We start from the raw sequence: 18219 nt of genomic DNA on the forward strand, positions 1-18219 counted from the left end.
TGAAACCTCAAAGTGACACACCTCCTCCAACAAGGCCACACCTCCTAATCCTTCCTAAAAATTCTACTCACTGGAGACCAAGCATGAGGAATGGATCACATACACAGGTGATTTCATGTGAATCTTCTCCCTATTCTAACTGGTCGAATAAAGTCTAGAGCCTGTGATTGGGCAGTAGAAAAAAAAGGTGGGGCTGGAGGTTTTAGAGAGAGTGGAGGATGAAGGATAGAGAAAGGAAGAGCTGTGGAAGGGCCGGGTGTGGTGGTACACGCCTTTAATCCCAGCACTTGGGAGGCAGTGGCAGGTGAATTTCTGAGATCAAGGCCAGCCTGGTCTACAGAGTGAATTCCAGGACAGCCAGGGCTACACAGAGAAACCCTGTCTCGAAAAACAACAACAACAACAACAACAAAACAATAATAATAATAATAATAATAATAATAATGGAGTTGTGGAAGGAAGATGGAGCAGAACCACATGGCCTGGAGAAGCCACAAGTAGCAAGGGATCTCATAGCTGGGGAAGAGATTAGTGTAGTGGTAGAGCTGCCCAATCTAGGCACACAGGTTACAAATATTATAACTGAGATGTGTGTTTTCACTTGGGCTCATGGGGTTGGAGATTTACTGCAGCACAGCATGGTAAGATTACATTGGCGTTATCTACTATTAGTTTTCACAGATTCAAACCCTTACTCTGAATTATTTCCTTCCATTACCTACTGGTAAGCTCAAGAATTTCTGAGTTTTATGACACTTATAACCTAATACCATACAAATATAATCTTTATTTATTGTATGTAACTACTGTATAATACAGGCTCCCCCCAAAAATCTTGGTGCTGGGAAATATAGATGGAAAGAATCCTTCGGGGATTTATTTTTATTGATAATATTTATGTGTATGTGTGTGTCTGTGACTGAGTACCTGAAAAGGCCAAAAGAAGGCTTGGGGTTCTGTGGTTCTAGTGTTTCAGAAGGCTGTGAGCCCCTGATGTGGGCACTAAGAACCAGACACTGGACCTCTTGACTGAGCACCCAGACTGAGTGCTCCTAACCACTGGGCCATCTCTATAACCCCAGAAGAATTCTTTAATCTATGGAATCATTTCTAGATTCAGATCAACATTAATTTCTTTGATATTCCTTCTAACCGGTAAAATAATTATGTACCCCTTGGTCTTTATTATTTATGTTCATCTATAAATAAAAATGTAAAAATACCTATTTACACAATGTTTAAGAATTTTAATCTACTAGGGCTGCACAACACTGGGCCTGTCAACAGCCAATTATGGCTCAGGAAGGAGTTCCCAGGGCCCTACCCATCCCTGCTAAACTACTGTACACTGATGGATTCTGGGGGAGGAGCTGTCACTGTCTTCAGCTGTGGACCCAAAGATGAGCCCACCATGCTCCACTCGATAGTTCTACACAGATGTCCTGGTTAAAGTTAGCACTCACAAAACAAAAGACATGAGCTTGTAGGGAAAAGAAGGGGGAGAGAAGACAGTGAGCAGAACACATTATCCACATGTATAATCATCAAAGAAGAGAATTTAAAACAACTAAAGAGAAAAACATGCAAACAAAATATCTCCCATGCGGCAGTCATGGTGGCTCACATGTGTATCTCTGTACTCAGGAGGCTGAGGAAGTTGGATACTATGAATTTTTGGCTCCCTAGAGCTACAGAATGAGCCCCTGCCTCCAAAGATTATCTTCTGTGGATATAATATGATGATGTTATAAACTTTAAACATAAGTGAATTTACCTTATTTATATCTTATTAAATTTATTTCATAAAATAGAGTGGACTACCCTCCATGAAGGACCAAGAGAATGTTGTACCCTTAACACTGCTCATACTCATGTGAACTGCTGGTAGACTCCCAAACACTGCTCCCAACGCTGCAGGGCATTATTTTAAACTGAAATTCACAGCTAGGAAAGCTTACTCTTTTTATGGTGAACTAGTACAAACTGCTCATATGTGTGAAACCAAATATCACCAATTACTTTCCGTTGCAGGTTCCTTTAACTGTCATCCCTTCCAATGCTACCTCTGCGTATAAGCCGCTCTTTTCTCCCCAGCTAACTGCCATCTTGCTTTTGTTGTACACAGCTACAACCTCCAAAAACACTTATCTGAGGGCCAAAACAGGGCCAAGGAAGTTCAGTACCCACCAAAGGTAGTTCCCTTCAAACTAAATTGTCACAAATATTTTCGTGTGCACACGTGTGTACAGATGCCAGCAGAGGCCAGATACTGGCTTTGGGTGTCTTCCACAATCACTCTGGGCCTTATCATTTTTTGAGGCAGTCTCTCACTGAATCTTGAGCTCATTGATTCAGCCAGTCAGCAAACCCTAGGGATAGTCTGCCTCGACCTTCCCAATGCTGGAATTAGATGTGCACCACCATTCCTGGATTTTCAATGTGCATGCTGGGAATCAAATTCAGATCCTCAGGCTTACATGGTAAGCACTTTACCAACTGAGCCATCTCCCCAGGCTCCTAAATTGTCAATTTTGTTCTTTGAGGGTATAGTTGAGTCACTCCTGTGGTTGTACACTGGTTTGTTGTTTTTTTTTTTTTTTTTTCTTTTCATTTTTTGGGTTCTTTGAGACAGGGTTTCTTTGTGTAGCCCTGGCTGTCCTGGAACTCACCGGTAGACCAGGCTAGTCTTGAACTCTGCCTCTCAAGTGCTAGGATTAATGGCATACACCACCACTGCTGCACTCTGATGCATGTACACTGTTTAACCTACACAGTATCTGCAGTACTTATATATCAGTGTTTTTAATAGAAACAAGATCTACATTCATCAACAAACTTTGTAATTTCTCATGCGTTCAAGGCATGCTTTCTCTGAGTCACTACAGGCAGGTAACCGCAGTCACTCAATTCTACAGACACTAAGTGCCTGCCAGTGCTGGCCAGTGAGCTTAACTCACACTGTGATTTGTCTCATGGCAGAAAATTATTCGTATTGTTCCGACTCAAGAAAAACAGCACCATGACTTACAGCATGCTAAACATACTGATTTTTCATGTTAATTATTTTAGTTAAAAGCACTCTGAAGGCAGCACTTTAAGAAGGGCACTTTCATAAGAGCAGGAGATAGAACTCCCATGAGAAAGGTACCCCTGCCCCCATACCAGAGGAAGGAAGACATTCTTATCGGGAGTCCAGGATGGAAGCAATCTACACAAACAAACCCTGTTCAACTAACCTTATCTGCTTAGTCACTCTTCCAAGATTAGCTGCCTTGATTGAACGCTTTTTATTTGTCTAAGACAGCTTTTGGTTCTAACTGCTTCTTGGGGCCCTCGTTTTTCTTGGGAGCGCTCCCATTGGGGGAAAATCACCAAATAAAACGTGTGTGCTTTTCTCTCAGTAACATGCTAGCTTAGTTCTAAGGCTCAAAGAGGCTGGAGGAGATATGTATCTCTCCTATACTGTGAGAGAAAACCATCTCCTTTTTTCTCTCACCCCCGGCTTATTTTCTGTTGCAAGGGCATTACTGGAACAGGCATCAAATACAATCAATCAGATGTTCACAAAGCTAGTTCACCAAAAAGACAAGTCCAGAGTACACACCAAAGGCTAAGAACACACAATGGCAACAACAAATAACCCCTGCAGTTATTAAGTAAAAAGAAAAAAAAAGGTGATAACATTCAAATGATAATGCCTATAACTTTCTACCTAGCAATTCCAGTTCTGGAGATAGACCCAAGAAGACAGTCACACAGGGCAAGGTAACTTCAATTCAAGGTTATTCTTTTCAGCACAAAAGATCAGAAATAATCACCGGGCGGTGGTGGCACACACCTTTTATCCCGGCACTCGGGAGGCAGAGGCAGGTGAATTTCTGAGTTCTAGGCCAGCCTGGTCTACAGAGTGAGTTCCAGGACAGCCAGAGCTACACAGAGAAACCCTGTCTCGAAAGACAAAACAAAACAAAACAGAAAAAAAAAAGAATTTCCCATTGGAGACAACAGATAGAACTCAAAGGTAAAGTACTTAGCTAGTATTCACCAGGCCCTGGGTTCAAGCCTATGCACTCCCACATCTACAGCATTTTGCCTTGGAGTTCAAAGTGCTGGTTCAACAGGAAGCTAGGGGTGGAGTGGGGATCAGGAAACGAGACAATGAAAGAAATGGCATCCTTTGCCATCTGGCTCTTTGAACTGGTTGTGAGCTCTGAAGAAGTAAAAGGGTAGATTCAAAAGATAAAGGATCTTTTCAAGATAGGGGCAGACTGAAACTGAGCAGGAAGACGGGATCTCTAAATCTGCCTTGGGCTTCTGGTGCTAAAGACTGAAACTCTGAACATTCATTCCCAGCATGGCACAGCTGTCCCTCACAGGGGACCCAAATGCAGAGACTGTAAGGAGGTACCACAAAGGAACAGAATAAAGAAGTCTGTGAGCAAAAATTCTTCACTTCTCGGCTGTGTGTGGTGGGTGGCACACGCCTTTAATTTGGGAGGCAGAGGCAGGTGGAAGTGAGTTCAACGCTGGCCTGATCTACAGAGTGAGTTCCAGTACAGCCAGGCTATATAGAGAAACCCTGTCTCGAAACCACAAAACAACAACAGCAAAAAACTCTTCATTTCTGTCCTCAAATCCATGTACTATTCCACTCAGGGGGTCCTCAAAATCCTCATCAGGCTCTAGAAGCTTGGTTGTGCAAGCAGGAAGTAGCTGCCACATTCCATCTGTCCCCAGGCCCTGAAGCCCAGACACAGTTTCACAGCAAATCTCTAAACATGTGATACGAAGAGTAAAGAAATAGAAACCAGCACTCCAAAGAGAAAGCCAAAAGGAATGTCAGGGCATTCTAAAATGTGGCCTATTGCTCACCACATGGGAAGTGGGGGGAACCATGAGGATGAGCAAAGAGGTCACTCGAGCTCTGCTGGGACCCACACTTACTCTACAGAGTACAATCCTTCAGCCACTTTAAAATACTACTTTTCTAGCCATCAAGCAATGATGTGTGTTCTTGATTCTATGCCTGTACGTACCCCCGCCTCCCAGATTGTTCACATTAAAAAGAAGGACAATGAGAAGACTGAGGAGAGAGCTGGGGGAACACAGAGGAGGACGTAAGCATAGCCTTGTAGCGCGCCGGCAGACAATTACAGAACAGTCAGACACCGGGTTGCTTCCTTCTCTAAACGTTAAAGACACCCTGCCCTATTCTAAAAATGCAACAAAGTGTGTATCTTAATTCAATTTTCTGTTTTCCTTTTTCAATTTTATCCAGAATTAAAGTAATATATACAATCCACGTATGCCCTATAACACAAAAATAATAGTTCTAAATATATAGATGTGCCATTTTTAAGAGATGGAGTTTGTACTAAAACCATAATACTTGCTAAACCATTAAAAAAAAAAAACAGAAACCAAAGGCCATCTTTAGGTAATGTGAATTCATATGTGAAGATGAATATTGCCAGGAAGAAGTGTGTTTCTAAGAGTAGCAGGGAGTCTCTTCAGAGATTCTGGAGATGAAACTCCATGTTGATATGAATCCGTGGGGTAACAGACATGAAGCCAGCACAACTCATTTACTATACCCTGTTTGTCATCTACCTATCTCAGGAGCTAGGTAGTATAATTTTATGTTTGATCCTTACCTCTACATTTTTCATACACCTTCATGTATTCATTTGATATTCAAATGCCCCACAATGTAGGTAAGGCAGGTTTTACAAACACTTAAACACAGGAAATTTTCAATTTTAAACAAGGCAAAATAATGTATCACCAGAGACATTTTATCCTACTTCTTTTTTTTTTTTGGTTTTGGTTTTTTGAGACAGGATTTTTCTGTATAGCCCTGGCTGTCCTGGAACTCAGAAATCTACCAGCCTCTGCCTCCTGAGGGCTGGAATTAAAGGTGTGCATCACCACGGCCAGCTTATCCTACTTCTACTTCTCCAAACACCACCTCTGTCTTCATTGAAAATGCTTCTCCTGCCCATTCACCTTCCCTTCACTAAAGCAGCTGTCTTCTGTCTCAACAGAGGTTGGGAAGTGTTGAAATGTGACTATGTACAAATCAACCTGCCACATCTGGCTTTCTCTGCAAAACAGAAAATGATGCCTATAGCTCTAACCTAATAGGACAAGCACAGATCTAACTAAACAAAGCTTTAGAAGCTACCAGACTTCTGTAACATTGAGACTGTGTGGGAATGATATCCTAGAAACAAATGTCATGTAGAAGGGCTACAGTAAGACAAAGTATTTACAGTAAGGGGTAGCATTCCATTCTCTCTTCATTTCTTTACAGTAGCTTCTTTGTGGAAAGTCAATCCATTAATAAAACCTAGACCAAAGGTCACCAGCTTGGAGAATTCTTCCTTTATTCCTTAAAAGTGATAAACCTCCCTGCGTGAGATAACCTGATGACTTGTGAATGGAGTTAGCAGATCCCTTAGTTTTGTGAACTGTCTGGGTGAACTAGGAAGCAACTGGTATAATAAAGTCGGAGTCACTCAGACGTGAACATGACTACATGACACAGGGAACTCATTAAAACAAACACCGGTTCCTCGGCCTTGGTGGTCAGAACCCAGTAAACAGTGATCTCTATGCCAACTCCCATTCTCGTTCAATTCTCTTACAGTCTGTGTGTCCCCTCCTGCAATGGTGGCTCTTTTGCACAAGATATGCCTCTTGTCTGGGCTTGATAGTTCTTTTCTTTCTTTATGTGATACCTAGCCTTCAGACCTGTACTTTTATCATTCCCCAAGGACCCCTTCCTGCCAATCTGACAAGGTTCACTCTCCACAGTCTGAGCTCTCATAGCACCCGGCAGTACCTCCAAGGAGGTGCAGCTCTGCATCTGCATGGCTATTTAAGTACTAATCCTCACTACACTGGAAGCTTCACGAATGTCTCTGGTCTCTATTATGTTCCTTTTATCCAAGATAGTTCCTGGAGCATGGCTGTTACTTAGTTAAAAAAAAAAGAAAGAAAATAGTGAGTGAGGAGACGAATAATGATCTACAAATATTTCAACAAGCATTGAATCAGGAGTTCCAGATCAATTGGAGTCTATCACTACTTTATTATTTTGCTTTTAATTTTCCTGTGTTTAAGTGTCTATAAACCTGCCTTCCCTACATTGTGGGGCATTTGAATGTCGAATGGATACACAAGCGTGTAAGAAAAATGTACAGATAAATGTCAAACAAAAATACTACCTAGCAACTGAGATAGGTGAAGGAGGAAAAGGTATAATAAATGAGTGGTGCTGGTGTCACTTCTGCTAAGCCACAGTTTTATATCGATATGAGGCTTCATCCTCAGAGCTGTTGTTTATAGCTTTGTGGTTCACTGACCTATCATGGAAAAAGAGCCTTGGGCTGGAGAGACAGCTCAACAAGAAAGAGCACTTGCTGTTATTTCAGAGGACCTGGGTGGAGTTCCCAGCACCCACATGGTAGCTCACACTATTTACTGTGACGTCAGTTCCAGGGGATAACATTTCCTCTTCTGACCTCCAAAGGCACCAGGCATGTATGTGCACATACATGCATACAGGCAAACACTCACATAAGCTGAAATAAATATATATTGTAGAAAGTTTAAATATGCGGTGCATGGCCGAGTCTCTGGTTTTCTAAATACTGAAAATATTCATTTTTCTCTGTGCCACAGACGAGTGGGTCTGTGAAGCCACAGGGTTTTCTCACTTGACATAAAATTATTCTCTTTATAGCTCAAAATACCTAAGAATTTCTTGAGAACCACTTAACTATTTTTCTTTTCTCACAACATATACGTACACTTTATAAATTGTGGAATATTATTAAAATTCAAAAAGTAGAGGAAGTTTTCAGGCAAAACAATTCATTAATGATCGATGATTAGTTTGCTGTTTTGGCGTAGTTATATAACGTATATCCTTAAAATGTCATAATATTAACCTGTACAATAAGAAATGATCACCACTTACTGTATCTGCATTTCAATTGCTCATAAGGTAGCAGGTAACAGGACCCAGCTTGGCATACATTAAAGCGTGCACATATGACAGATAGTGTGATTGGATTTTCCTTAAAGAGAGAAAGAAAATAACTTGGCTACACCTACTTCTGATTCCCACGTCATCAAGAGTCAGGTTAAATTCGAATTTATTTATCTATTAAAAGAGTAAAACTAAGCCGGGCGTGGTGGCGCACGCCTTTAATCCCAGCACTTGGGAGGCAGAGGCAGGCGGATTTCTGAGTTCGAGGCCAGCCTGGTCTACAAAGTGAGTTCCAGGACAGCCAGGGCTATACAGAGAAACCCTGCTTCGAAAAACCAAAAAAAAAAAAAAAAAAAAAAAAAGAGTAAAACTTATTTCAGACTCTCCTTAAGATATAACTAGTTAGTTTTCTGAAAAAGAGCAACCATGAAGGATCAGCCACGTATAAATGACAGTAACTAGTGAGAAGACACTAACAGCAATAACACTTTGTATGCTACTAGTGTCTGATTCTTCACTGGACTAGCACGGTGATCCCACGGTGCAATGTCAGTGTTTTCATCTCACAATAGAAGAAAACTGGGGCTCAAAGGACATTAAAAACAAACTAAAAACCCCTCAGTAATTTAACAGTACGGTTCACAAGTGTCTTCTAACATGAGTTAGAAGAGGCCCCTGAGTTAAGCTCTCAGCACGGGCCATTCCACACTCCACTGGAGACACATCCAAAAATTAGGCTACAAATCATATCTATCTCAACACACATCCATTTGTAATATGACCCTATTGCTATTCAATCATGCTTTTAGAGGGAAAGGGTTTGATTAAATAAAACTTTTTACTGTTCAGCTTTTTGGCTTCACGGTGAATTCTCCCAAGCATTTAAGTTAGAAATCAGGCCAATTCATATAAGCTATTTCAGAAAACAGAAGGCAAGCAAGCATTTTTCAACTCAACAGGCAGGGCGAGTATCACTGTAACAAGTCAAATACATTAAGGGCAAAGCAATCCATGTACTAGTTTCTCTTGGAAACATGGGCAGGGAACCTTAAAGTAAGAGAAAATAATAAAATGACAAACTAAGTCCAGTAAAACGAAAGGTTCCTGCAATCCGATGAGCACAATGACAGTGTAAGACGGCATAATGCTCCAAACCCCTTAAAGTGCTTTACCATATTAACAGGCTGTCTGTCTATGACCATTTCAATACATACAAAAAAAAAAAAACCATTCAATTCATGATTTAAAAACAGTAACAAAACTCAGTTAAATATGCATGAAAAAATAAATTCTTCAAAATAAAAAAGTATTTACCAAACACCTAATCTTTGATTACGACTAGGACAGAAGACTGAAAGCTCGCTCTCTCGTGTGGATCCCTACATCTGTAGTGTCTGCTAGAGCTCCTGTGCGGTGCAGTGAGAAGGAAAGTGACTCAGGAAACAGAGCTTACCAGCTGCTCTCAAGGGCAGCCACAGCATTTTTTCATCTAAAATCCCACAGTGGCTTCCACTGCACATGGAATAAAATGTAATCCCTTCCTAAGGTATATTCACACTTTTTTACAAGATTTGGCTTCTATTCTTCACTCGCCATGACCTAGGCTCAGGAGTTTGTTTCTCAAGGTCATTATCATTTTTTTTGAGACACTGTGCATGATCTGCCTAAAATGCACTTTTTACAGCTAGTTCATTCTTATTATTCAAGTGATAAGTTAAGTGGCACACCATTTGAAATGGTCTATTAAATAACCTTTATACCTTATTCTACTTATTACTGCTATCAAATTATAGTTTCTTAGGCTGAAGAGTTAGCTCAGAACTTGAATGCCAGTAGTACTCTCATAGAAGACTAGTTCTCTGTTCTTGCCTTCATCAGCCCTCCTTGCTATTCTCTCAAAATGGACTTTACTTTCTTACTGTCATTCCATTTAAAAATTACTCAATAGCTCTCTACTGTAATCTGTTGCATGTTCTGTCTGGAAGGTGCCCTAGGGAAGGTATTCCTAATCTTGCCTCACCCACGTACCTGAGCAACCTCCAGGTTCTCTAGTAACGGATGCTGTTACATGACAGGGTACAGAAGAGCTAGAGATTACTATGGCTTCTTGGTTTGACTTCTAATGGACTGTTGCTCTGTTCTGGGGCCCTTTATGTCAACTCTGATTGACATTATGAATCCTAAGTGCTCCAGAATTATGGACCATACACAAACACATGATAAATAAAGGATGAAAATCAGGGCTAGAGCACAGCTCAGTGGTAGAGTACTTGTCCTGAAATCATCTCAATCTTTACTGTACACACAGTAGCATTCAATACTACACACACACACATTGAGGTATATACTTGCGGTCCAAGCCACCCATGAGACCAAAGCAGGAGAAGCACTGAGCAGAGGACTTAAAAACAAGCCTGGGTGACATCTCAAAAACAAGAAACCAACTATGTCAGGAAGCAAACGCTGAATAACAGATGGTACCTATAACATGAACCACAACTGTTTCATGGATGAGAAAGATCATCAAATAAAGGAAGACTCAAAAGAGACCATGGAGGAAGAAGCATGGAGGACGACCCCCAGATGGAGCAAACCAGTGCACCACTGTATCCCTAAGCTCAGGCCCTGCTATGCCCCAAAGCAAGGCTGAACGAACGGGATGCTAAAGGAAATAAAGCCAAGGTGAAGGATGAGCCACAGAGAAGATCTGCAAGGTTGTCTGCTAAACCTGTTTTTCTAAAGCCAGAGTCCAAGCCTAAAACAGCCCCTGCAAAGAAGGGACAAAGGTACCCAAGGGGAGGAAGGGGAAAGCCAATGGTGGTAAGGATGTGAATAATCCTGCAGAGAATGGAGACAAAAACACAGATGAGGTACAGAAAGCTGAAGGTGCTGGAGATGCCAAGTGACATGTGTGCGTTTTTATGATTATGTACTTCTAGTGACTGTACAGTTTAGAATACATTTTTCATCAAGTTTTATAGAAGTGCTGAATTTTGGTTTTTTGGGTTTTTTTTTTTTTTTTTTTTGGTTTTTCGAGACAGGGTTTCTCTGTGTAGCCCTGGCTATCCTGGAATTCACTCTGTAGACCAGGCTGGCCTCGAACTCAGAACCTCCCAGGTACTGGGATTAAAGGCGTGCGTCACCAATGCCCAGCACAGTGAAGTGTTTTGTGTGCTAACAATATAGCTTTTTTAAAAAAGTAAAACAGCCGGGTGTGGTGGCGCATGCCTTTAATCCCAGCACTCGTGAGGCAGAGGCAGGCAGATTTCTGAGTTCGAGGCCAGCCTGATCTACAGAGTGAGTTCCAGGACAGCCAGGGCTACACAGAGAAATCCTGTCTCAAAAAACCAAAAAAAAAAAAAACCCAAAAAGAACCACCACTTCATTGTTGGGGGGAGGATAGTGCGTCACTAACAAAATATTTCCCAAGCTGGACTGATGACGGAAATCATCTTTCCCTGATAATTTTGAAAGGCTCCTGTTGGTTCCCAGGAAAGACGTCCTGGTCTTGACATAGGTGGCCACTATGGTGCAAAATGCCTTGTGGTCTGGGAAAATTCTATATTCATTTTTATATCCTCTTCCCCCTACACTATCAACATAGACTTAATTCCCTTAAAACCAGAGGACCTGTTGGAACCTGGAACCCAAAATTGGTTTTCCAGTCTATTGGGAGTTTGAGTGTTCTCAGAAGAGCGCTGGTTCCTTTTATAAAAGATTGTGGATCTTCAGATTGATAATTCTGCCATGTTCCTTTCCTGAAAGTCAGGGTCAGCTTGTGAAAAGTTGTTAAACAACATCCTTAATGTGAGATGTCCACCCTCACTCTAAGCTACTTCCCCCTTTTCAAAGCATAGAATGGAGACTTCATTGGGTTTTACAGTGGCTTTCTGATTTTGGTAGTCTATACAAGAAGGGGATTTGGAAGTCCTTGTATACTGTTGATTGTCTGCCCAGGTCCTGCCTGAAATACCATGATTGTTTATGAAAAGTATGCTTAATAAAGCTGGTTACAGTTAGGCTTGGGAGGAAAAAAAACCCATAAAGTTAGATAAGAAGAGGAGAGCAGAGCAGTCCAGAGATTCATAAGTACTGTACCAAAGATGCTCAGGAAGGAAAAACCAAAAAATATCACAGGAGTAAACTAAGTGAGTTTGGCTGAAAGCTAAGGCTGGCATAGGTAACAGTAAGGGAAGGATGAATTTCTGATAGCAGTGGGAGTGCTTGGTACCTGTGGACTATTATTACATTTACATGGTCTTAGTTTCTCACTGAAACTACCTCAGGAGAAAGGATGCCTGAGAAGGCCCTGTGTGGCAGCAGTGTCTAAGACAGGCCATTCTGTCACTAAGGCATAAGGGACACTTGTTAGGAATGTTTAACCACAGCTAATAAGAGTACCAGTCAAAATGGTGTAAGGCACCACACACTTACACACACTCATTAAATCATAGCATAAGCTAGCCGTGTACCATCATGTTGTAGCAGTTGCATCTTCCCTATTGCGCTAGTGAGAGAGTAACAGGATAAATGTCAAGGAGTTCCAATCAGCATGTCTTTGCTCATATTCAAGAACAAGAATAGGATGGACTCAAATCAGCATCCTTCTTAGAGAGAAAGGCTCAAGAGCTCCCTACTAACTAACGAGATACTGGTAGCTGATTGATTCTAGAGATAAGTCGGTTTGTTTGACTGTGTGGTCCCTGGTAGGGTGACAATACTCTAGAGAATGGCTTCACACCCATAGGTATGGGTAGAACAAATTGAACGTGTGGATTATTTTTTAAAAAAAGATAGAGGAAATTACGAAAGTTAGGATTGGGTAGGAAATCAGGGTGGACCTGACAGGAGTTAGGGAGAGGAATGAGGGGTGAATATGATGAAAATACAGTGCAGTTATGTATGAAATTCCTGAAACCTTGGGCATGATGGCACACCTCACCTCTATAAACCTAACACCTGCAGAGCAAACAGGCAGATCCCTGGAGCATGACGGCCAGCCAGTGAGGCAGAATGGGTAAACTCCAGGTTCAGCAAAAGATCCTGTCTCAATAATACAGAGTGACAGAGGAGGTCACCTGATGTCAACCTCCGTCCTTCACACACACACACACAAAAACTTAGATGAAATGGACCTTCTCCTTCAATATATAAACTACAAAAACCTATATAGCCCAGTACCTATTTAAGAAACCGGGTTTGCGGGGCTGGAGAGATGGCTAGGTGGTTAAGAGCGTTGACTGCTCTTCCGAAGGTCCCGAGTTCAAATCCCAGCAACCACATGGTGGCTCACAACCAACTGTAACAAAATCTGATCCCCTCTTCTGGAGGATAGCTACAGTGAGTGTACTTACATATAGATAGATAAATAAATACATAAATAAATAAACCTTTTTAGCAGCCGGGCGTGGTGGCGCATGCCTTTAATCCCAGCACTCGGGAGGCAGAGGCAGGCAGATTTCTGAGTTCGAGGCTAGCCTGGTCTACAAAGTGAGTTCCAGGACAGCCAGGGCTACACAGAGAAACCCTGTCTCGAAAAACCACAAAAAAAAAAAAAAAAAAAAAAAAAAGAAACCAGGTTTGCACTTAGAAAATATACCAACAATGAAAATCCTTCACCAAAATGACTTCATTGCCAACTTGACTAACCATCCCAAGAGAAAACAATGACAGTTTTTCTCAATTTATTTCAGAATCTGAATTAGAAGAAAACATTCCCCAAACTGTTTCACAGGTCAAAAATTATCCTAATGTAAGAAGCCAGAAAATTAAGTAACAAGGTTAGAGAAATACATGCTATTATTCCTCATGAAGAGAAAGAGATGAAAAGGATTCTTAGCAGTGCGTGAGCAAATATTACACCATTAGAAGGTGTATGTGGTATCTAACAATCAACCAATACAAATCACCGCTATAGCCATCTACATAGGAATGAGTAATGAAACAGCACTTGATGAGGCTCATGTCCAAAAGCTAGAATGAGCTAGAAACAGAACAGGTATCCTATCACTAATGCAGTTGACATCAGAGTTAACCATGAAAGGTGGAACACTTTCCCTCAATACTGACACAAGACAGAGTCTGTGGCTCTAACAGCTCCTCGGCAGCATCATACCCAAAACCTTAATCAATATGATAACCAAAAAACATAAACTATCCACAGATGATTATAATATTAAAAAACTCAGATTTTCTACAAAAAGAGAGAGAAAGAGACATAGAAAGAGAAAACCCAATTCTTTGAGTATATGAATTCAGCAAAGCTGCCAGATACAAGGACAATATAGAAAAATCAACTGCATTTCTAGGAATGATCTAGAATCTGATTTGCTTGTTTTTCTTTCTTTTTTTTAAAAAAGAATTATTTTATTATACATATACATACATACACATACATATATGTATATATATATACACACACACACACACATATATATATATATTATAGCTGTCTTCAGACACACCAGAAGAGGACATCTGATCCCATTACAGATGGTTGTGAGCCACCACGTGGTTACTGGGAATTGAACTCAGGACCTCTAGAAGAGCAGTCAGTACTCCTAACCACTGAGCCATCTCTCCAGCCCAGCTCGTAAACATTTACCATTCACAGAGCTGGAGAGAGATCTCGGTGGTTAAGGAGCACTTGTTGCACTTACAGAAGACACGGGTTCTGTTCCCAGCACCCACGTGTTGGCTCACCACCAGTTCAAAACTATCCAAGCTGACCAACTCAGGCACCATGAATGTGGTACACATACATACATGCAGGCAAAATGTACATAGATAAAACAGAATAAATCTTTTTAAAAATTAAGTATCATTCACAATAGCACCGAGCATAAAATACTGATGTAAGTCTAACAAAGAGATATAGAATCTGCATAGCAATAAATGAAAACCTTAGGGGGGAAAGAGATCATGGAACTTGTAAGTAAGCAGAGCAGTCCGGAGACTGTTTCTAAGATACATCCACTGCTAACTACTAAGAGCCAGGGAGAATTCCTGAAGGGCTTATGACACACATTAGCAAGCTGATTCTAAGCCATGATCACCATGATTCTGTCAAAGGTGCCAAGGCAACACAAGGTAGATGGGAAGGCCTTTTCAACACCTGAGGAGAGAACAAGACATCCATGTGTAAAACTGCAACCTCAAGGAATATTTCAAGCTTTTATTGAAAACAACAACAACAACAACAACAAAAAGCCCTAACTCAGCAGCTGGGTGGTGGTGGCTCACACTGTTAATTACAGCACTTGAGAGACAGATACTGGTGGATCACTGTAAATTCTTTTTTTTTTTTAAGATTTATTTATTATTATATCTAAGTACACTGTTTTGGACATGCCAGAAGAGGGCATTAGATTTCATTACAGATAGTTGTGACCCACTATGTGGTTGCTGGGATTTGAACTCAGGACCTTCGGAATAGCAGTCAGTGTTCTTAACCACTGAGCCATCTCTCCAGCCCGGTCGGATCTCTGTAAATTCAAGACCAGCCCAGTCTACACTAAGCAAGTTCCAGAACAGCCAGGAAGGATAACACAGAGAAGCTCTGTGTGGAAACACGGAAAACAAAACAAAACAAACAAAAAACAAACTAATTCAAAAGACATCACAGACCTAAATATAACATCCCAAATCACAAAACTTCTGGAAGAAAACCCAAAGAGAAACCTTAGTGTTGACATCATTCTCCCACAGCGGGTCTTGACTGCACTGCACCCTCCAGAGCATTTCATCCACAAGGCCCTCAAACAGAGCCCTACTGCCATTGCTCAAGCAGTTCCACTCAGGAGGAGCAACTCCAAGTGCCTGCTGCTGTGCTTTGAAAACATACTCAGGACAAAAGAGACGTGTTCTCAAGGTAAAATACTAATTCTGAAGACTTATGTAAGAAAGGAATGTAAGCCGGGCGTGGTGGCGCACGCCTTTAATCCCAGCACTCGGGAGGCAGAAGCAGGCGGATTTCTGAGTTCGAGGCCAGCCTGGTCTACAAAGTGAGTTCCAGGACAGCCAGGGCTATACAGAGAAACCCTGTCTCGAAAAACCAAAAAAAAAGAAAGGAATGTAAAACGTTTCCCTAGTCATTTAACATCAAGAACATGTTGAAATAGTACTGGACAGCTGAGTTAAATAAAAGACATTAAATTTAATTTCAAATGTTTCTTTTTATTTGCTGAAAGTAGTTACCAGAGCATTTAAATTTAAAATGTTGCCTTCCAGCCGGGGCGTTGTGGCGCACGCCTTTAGTCCCAGCACTGGGAAGGCAGAGGCAGGCAGATTTCTGAGTTCGAGGCCAGCCTGGTCTACAGAGTGAGTTCCAGGACAGCTAGGGCTACACAGAGAAACCCTGTCTCAAAAACAAACAAACAAACAAAAATGTTGCCTTCCATTATATTTCCTTTAAAAATGTTTTAAATTTTTTACTTTATGTTCAGGAGTGACTGTCTGCATGTGTGTCTGTGTCACTTGTGTGCTCGGTGCCCATGGAGGCCTGAAAAGGACAACAGATCTCCTGAAACTGGAGTTACATTTGTATGGTTGTGAGCTACTATGTGGGTTCTGGGAATCGAACCTGGGTCCTCTGGAAGAGCAACCAGATGGCTCTTAGCCCCTGAGTCATCTCTCCAGCCCCTTCCATTCTGTTTCTATTAGACAGAGCTGCTGTAGGAAGTTAAGAATGCTAGTCATAGCAAAAAAAAAACAAAACACAACAACAAGAAAGATCTCAGAGGATATGTTAGTATCACTAGGTCAGCTGTTACATAGCTTTTCCTGTCCCGGATTTTTCTGCTGTATTAAAATAAATAAATTTATAAAGTTACTTTCCAAAGAATTTGAGATTTTCCAACTGAAAGTGTCCTAACCTCTACTCTCTTCCAGCAGCATCTGTAGTGCCGTCTTTGAAAACAGAACCGGATGTTCAGGAGAATTCTCACTGTCATTCATTTACTTTCTTTATGCATGTGTACAACACACTAGGCACTTTTTATAAACTACTTCATTCCTGAATTAAACAGATATTACACATATAACACTGTTCTCAAATGAAGGAGAATATATTTTAATAAGGGAAGTTCTCACTGAAATAATAAAGAAACAAAACACATTTTTACTGCCCTGAAATCAGATATTCACTTATTAACTCAACTGCCGCTGAGGCTTCGCTTTAGCAGAGATATCAAAGGTGTTTCACTGTGCTGCTAACGCCAACCTCCAGGCAGATGCGGGTCCCTAGGAGGAGCAGTAAAAGGCACTTCCACACACCCACTCCCCTGGCACAGCAGAGCCCCTCCCACATAAAAGGCAGAAAGCAGGATTCTGTTGGAAAACTTTACTTCTACAAACAGTTAAGTATGCTGACTTTCTATCTTCCTCCTACATGCGAGGGACAACTACAGCAGGAAGAAGTTTGCCAGCTGAGAGGTTCAATAAGACTAGAATATCAAAATCAAGAAGAAAACAGAAATAATGACACTGGAGATCAGAGAGCAAGGCCTTCAACAGTCCCAGGAGGCACATTAGGTTGTGCGGCTTCCTCATCAGGGCAGGAACTAACAATTTAAGAATAACACTTTTTTAAATTAGATATTTTCTTTATTTACATTTCAAATGCTATCCCGAAAGTTCCCTATACCCTCCCCTCACCCTGCTCCCCTACCCACCCACTCCCACTTCTTGGCCCTGGCGTTCCCCTGTACTGGGGCATTTAAAGTTTGCAAGACCTAGGGGCCTCTCTTCCCAATGATGGCCAACTAGGCCATCTTCTGATACAAATGCAGCTAGAGACATGAACTCTGGGGGTACTGGTTAGTTTATATTGTTGTTCTACCTATAGGGTTGCAGAGCCCTTCAGCTCCTTGGGTACTTTCTCTAGCTCCTCCATTGGGGGCCCTGTGTTCCATCCTATAAATGACTGTGAGCATCCACTTCTGTATTTGCAGGCACTGGCATAGCCTCACAGGGTCCTTCCAGCAAAATCTTGCTGGCATATGCAATAGTGTCTGGGTTTGGTGGTTGATTATGGGATGGGTCCCCGGGTAGGGCAGTCTCTGGATGGTCCATCCTTTTGTCTTCGCTTGAAACTTTGTCTCTGTAACTCCTTCCATGGATATTTTGTTCCCTATTCTAAGGAGGAATGAACTATCCACATGTTGGTCTTCATTCTTCTTGATTTTCTTATGTTTTGCAAACTGTATCTTGGGTATTCTAAGTTT

General features: G+C 41.4%; 1 protein-coding gene across 16 annotated transcripts in view; it reads right to left on the bottom strand.

Annotated features, from left to right (window-relative positions):
* Hmbox1 (homeobox containing 1) overlaps window positions 1–18219 on the bottom strand; it is a 142248-nt gene that overhangs the window by 99095 nt on the left and 24934 nt on the right. Inside the window, exon 1 of one of the 16 annotated variants that reach the window (XM_085828716.1) lies at window positions 7985–8048. The exons of the other annotated variants lie outside the window; for them this stretch is intronic. The gene's annotated coding sequence lies outside the window, so the exon portion shown is untranslated. Of the gene's footprint in view, window positions 1–7984; window positions 8049–18219 lie in introns of those variants that run through there. 16 annotated transcript variants of the gene reach the window in all.

Source organism: Mus caroli, unplaced genomic scaffold, assembly GCF_978045245.1.
Source record: "Mus caroli unplaced genomic scaffold, Mus_caroli_1 scaffold_12, whole genome shotgun sequence".
NCBI classification, from domain to species: Eukaryota; Metazoa; Chordata; class Mammalia; order Rodentia; family Muridae; genus Mus; species Mus caroli.